Genomic DNA, 5,616 nt, shown 5'->3' on the forward strand with positions numbered 1-5,616 from the left:
CTACCAACAAGACATGGTATACGTTATATTGACTTTTCCACCTAATAAATTTTTTTTAGCAAACATATTAACATTAATGCAACTATTTATGCATGAATAAAATGCAACGTATACAGTAATCAAATAGCCCCTTACAATAACATTAAATATATATTTCAACAAAAATAAATGGTAGAAAATTCCCTACTTTCATATAGTTAATTTACTCATAATTTTGCGTGGCATTTTACTACTTATACGGTACTTAAAAACTAATATTCTCTATATTGTATTATTATGCCTATTTTTGAAACTTTTAATTGCCTTTTAGTTATAACAAAACTATAAAATGCATTTATCATAGTGAATACAACTCATTTAAACGAATTATTTTATATGACATTCATTCTTACAATTTATTTTAACATTTTATTAATATTATAATATAGTATTCTTGTAGTATTAAATTTAAATAAAAATCCTAAACACAATTATATATTATTTTTCAAAAAACTATACAAATTAAGTCTATTTTGGCAAAAATTCAAAACCAATTACGACCCCTAATTAAATTGATTCAATTAATGACCCAACAAAACAACCCATAACCCGACATATTTGATCATTTAATACTCCACAGTTCAATCAATTTAATCGGATGGTACACACTTCTCCCATTTAAGTTTTATTTCTTTTTACCATTAGAAAATTAACAACTATCAAGTATCAACCAGCACTAGGGCTTCAACTTTTTCTTTCTTTTTTTCCACTTTGCCCCGCACTATTTAGGTTCCAAAATTCAATTTTTCAAGTAAAACCAGCCACCCAATGATCACCGCCACCAGCAACTGCTACGACCAGGGTAACAACAACTGTGGCGACTAGTACAGCAACAAACTCTGCGAACAAAATTGTCGATCAGCAATCAACGAGTCAGCGACTATCAATTTCCACCGCGGCCCATGGTATTCGTCCAACATGCTTCTGTTTTTTCTTCCATTTTTTTTTAATTTTTGTGTGAATTGTGAATTTTTTTTTACAAACAAAAATCGAACCGAATTAATAGAACGAAACCAAAATAATTTGGTTAGATGTTCAGTAACACTATTGGAAGAACTGAAAATAAAAGAGAAGATCGAAACTGGACCGAATTATCAAATACCCAGCCTCCTATCTGAATCTGTTAAGTTTTTTTGTTTATTTTTGAATCATTTTTCACTTATTTTTTCTTCCATTATTCATTTATAGTAAGATTTGGATGAAAAAACAAAGATCTGAGAGGAATTTTCATCATAAATTGTTCCCCGAAAATGGAATTGAAGATATCACAATGTATGAACATAAATGTTTGAATACATGTGAAATGGGATAATAATGTTTAATTCTTATCTAAATGCCGATTGATTTGTATCCTGTTTATATGATTTATTTTGATGTCATTTTCTAATAAATATTTTTTAAAAGGAAAACTATGGAGGAGATTACAAAGTGAGGAATCAAACTCTTACGAACAATGCAAAAATTTCAGCTAATTAACTAACTAAGCTACTAAAATTTCTCTTATTAAACTAGTCTCTTAGTTTTTTCATTTTTGATTTTCATAATTCTATCCTTTCCTTGATACATGACATATAATTAATCTAGACAAATTTGTTGATTTTTTTTTTCAAAAATATTGCCCACTGTTTCTGGTCAAGTGATGAATTCTATGATAAATGCAACCTTCCTCAATTATTCCCCAAATCTGCTTTAAATGTCAAACTCTCCCCTCAACTTTGAACAACAATCAACTCCCTGCCCTCCTTTTATCTATGCATTGTCTATTTTATCCTCGTTATATCACATATAAGTAATGCCTCTTTACATTATGTATGATTTACTCTTTTAACATTATAAGTATCAGTACACGAAACTTGACTTTTAAAGACCATTTGTTAACTAAGGGAGACAAATCCCGTCGTTATAATTACATTTACAATGACCAGAAGAATTTCCTGTCATCAAAATTAATTTTTAGTTAATTATTAATAAGGGGATGCACCGAGTTCAAAAAAAACATATTACCCCATCTTTAAAACTGTCACAACCCAAACCATCATGAGTGCACCTACACTAACTCTGCGGTGGGAGAAACTACAGCCCAACTGGGCAATTTAACTAAGAACTTAAGAATTAAAGATATGGAAGCAGACTTAAATAACTAAATAATCATTAAGGAGTTCTCATAAATTCGAAAGTCTAATGAAACAATCGAACTAAAAATAATGCAGAAATAGTCTTTAGAACCTAAAAGTAAATGTAACAAAACTCTACCAACAAGTCTAAGAAAGTGGGTATAACCCAAAATAAACAACAGAATTACCTAAAGAACTAGTCTAAGTCTGAAGGAAATGGACTAAACAAAAAAGAGAACTCATTGCAGCCTGGAAGAACTGGCTCACCCTTGAATTCGATTCGATTACTAATCTTCGAAATGACGTATGTCAGTAATTTCCTGATGATTCCATATATTCAACAAAGAAAGAGCAAGTGTAGTATCAGTACACAACCACAATGTACTGTAGGAGCACGTGGCTATACCACTAAGTTCTATATAAGCAAGTCATTAGAACATCATAAAAATGCATACAATGACTATGCTAATATCATTTTAGGATCAATATACAATTCCACGTTTCCATATTACGCATATATGACAAGTCATGGTCCTCTCATTAATCACATATTGAAACAACTAGTGTACCAAATCATGACAGCCGTTCCAAAGTTTATCCCGGCACGTGACATTCGATCACTGTTAGTGTGTTGAAAAGTGACACTCGTTCCATTCAACATACCACAATCACAATTACATTGTACATTCTAACAATCATACAATTTATACATGGCATATTGTTATTCTTTCATATTCATTTGCGATTAGTGTGATCAATAATTCAACATTTTCATACCTACATGCAATATAATGAGGCAATTACTAATATATATAAGACAGACATGAAATAACAACCATCACCTACGTTAATCCCCTAAGAAACTTGATTCTTCTCTTTTAAGTTTTTTTTTCACTTGTTCTGGTCTACAACAAATGAATACAACACAAGAATAAATAAACGAAGCCTAATTACTCGGACTATAATCAAACTCATCAACCCTTGGCCAACCCCTTGATACCCATACCCAATTTTAGGGACTTTTCTACCATAAAACTCATATCAAAACCCTTCTCCATCGATAATTACCCAAGAAACTATGTTCTATGGATTGATAAATGGAATCAGAAGTAAAAACCTTACCTTTGGTGATAGGAGAGGTGGAAAACCTTCAAGAACTATCCATGGTTCATTCTTAGCTCTCAAGATCAAAAGTTGCAGAATATTGATGTTTTTGGGATTTTTTTTTTACTTAAGTCATGTCTGTCATGTTGTGGCGGCCCAATCCCGCTATAGCGGCCCCTCCCTAGCGGGATTAATCCCACCCTGGCGTCTTGCATGGAGACATGAAGTCAAATTAAAAGTTCCAAACCCCCATTTAAGAACACACCTCCATCCCACATCACTCCGAATATACCCGTTCACGCTATAATCAATTTTCGAAGTTGTACTCTCCCCAATTTAATTTTGTAAAGTCATATGGTTTCCTGAACATCTTAGATATATACTCATATGGTAAAATTCTCCATCAAACCTCCCATTTCTCACCAGATTTCTCTATGCTTACTGACTCCAATTTCGTCAAAATCTGGACTAGGTTGGAATACTCCAAGTTACAATCAAAAAATTTCCGGTCCAAAATTTTTACACATTGGTTTTTCTATTACGATGGGAGCAGATCGTTATAAAAACCAAATTAATTCCTAGTTCATATTCATCATCGTTGTCAGTCACTCATAATTCACCCATGCAAAAGCAAAAAATAATATAGAGGCTTATTAAATTTTATATGGTTAAAAAAATCTTCAATAGATAGAGGAATTAATATTATTATACTATGAAATGGAAAATAGTTCTCCAAAATTTCAAATAATATCGTCAAGATTGGCAACAAATCCATCAGTGAATGTATGGGCAGCAAAATGTGGGAATGCTTGAAATGGAGAACGATGTATATGCATGAAAAGTTTGAAGAAATCATAAGTGTGTTTGTTAAAGAACACTTTAACTGAGACAACAAACCTAATGGCTCTTGTGTTGAACGTTCTATATTGAGTATGATTCTTCTCAAACTTAGGTAACTGACAATCAACCTAAAACCCTATGTCGGTATAAGAGAAGATTTTACCAGAGGAAAGATTAATCTAAAATGTATTCTTGTTATTTTACTCCTTAGAAACTTCGATCTTTATAAAGTGGGTAGTTTTCTTTAACAAGATTTTGAGTTCTGTGAAATCACAGTTTCAAATTCAGTTTACCAGCCCCAAAATCATGGATGATACTATACCCACTACCGGTCTTCTTACCAACTCTAACATAAAGGTGCGAAAAGATATCTCAATTGCTAGATTCACCTTTTTTGAAGGATTTGATTTGACCTTTAAGGGTTACTATTTACACCTTCATATTGGAGTTGGCAAGAAGAGAGGTAGAGGGTATAGTATCTTCCATAATTGTGGGGCTAGTGAAGATGAAATTTTATAATTTAATTCATTGAACTAGGGATTTTGTTGAAGAAAATTATCCACTACTATGAGGATCGAAGTTTCTTCCATGAAGAAGTGAAATAATAAGCATCCATTTTAGAGTAATCTTTCCTCAGGTACAATTCTCTCTTAAATACATATGGAGTTTAAAGCAAACTGGGACCGTTAATCACTCAAGTTTGACAAGAACCATAGGCAATATAGTTAGATTCATCACAATAACCATTTGGTTTGTTATTGCCGTTAAAGGGTTTTTCAACAAACCTAAATCTGATTTCCTCAAACTCTTCGTGTTTTGGAATCATCTTCTATTTCAAGCATTTTCAACATTGTGCTGTCCATATTCCCACTACTGGATTTGTTGCCAACCTCGACGATGTATTTGGAGTTTTCGGAGAATCATTCACCATTTTTGAGGGAAATCAAATCTATTCCTCATCCTTTTGAAGATCTTTTAAATAAATAAGAACAAGAAGCCACAAATAAAATTAAGTAAGCCTCTATATATTTTGAAGCTTGTACTTCTATGAAGAAATAAAAAATAATACCACTAGGAAAATTATTTAAACAATTAAAAAATACCCAACCCAATAGTTGTTATTCTTAAAATAACTTGTATTTATAAAGTTAATAAACAGAAACAGAAACAGAAATAAGATGAAGCAGAAAATAATATAGAATACAAGAATTAATCCGAGTCCACAGAAACTACTGTGTGTCCTTAAGAAATTTAATCCCCTCACTATACCCAAGGTTATGGATTAATTTCTCCCAAGATAAAACGGATTAAACCTGTTAAAGAAATAGCGGTACCTCAAACTTCTTTAACTTCAACGAACTTAAGAACAGCAACAAGTCACATAGACTCAGTCGATCGACACTTTGATTTTATTTGAGAAAAAAAATAAATGCAGAGAAAGAAAAAATTTTCAGTGATTAAAAATTCAAAAATTGACTTCCTTTTATAGCCATTTTCAGCAAGGAACATGTCTGTTCAG

General features: G+C 31.9%; 1 pseudogene; it reads right to left on the bottom strand.

Moving 5' to 3' along the window:
* Nucleotides 1-786: 786 nt before the first annotated feature.
* Nucleotides 787-5,028, bottom strand: LOC107003841 (annotated as a pseudogene).
* Nucleotides 5,029-5,616: the final 588 nt, after the last annotated feature.

This window comes from Solanum pennellii, chromosome 11 (assembly GCF_001406875.1).
Source record: "Solanum pennellii chromosome 11, SPENNV200".
Taxonomy (NCBI): Eukaryota; Viridiplantae; Streptophyta; class Magnoliopsida; order Solanales; family Solanaceae; genus Solanum; species Solanum pennellii.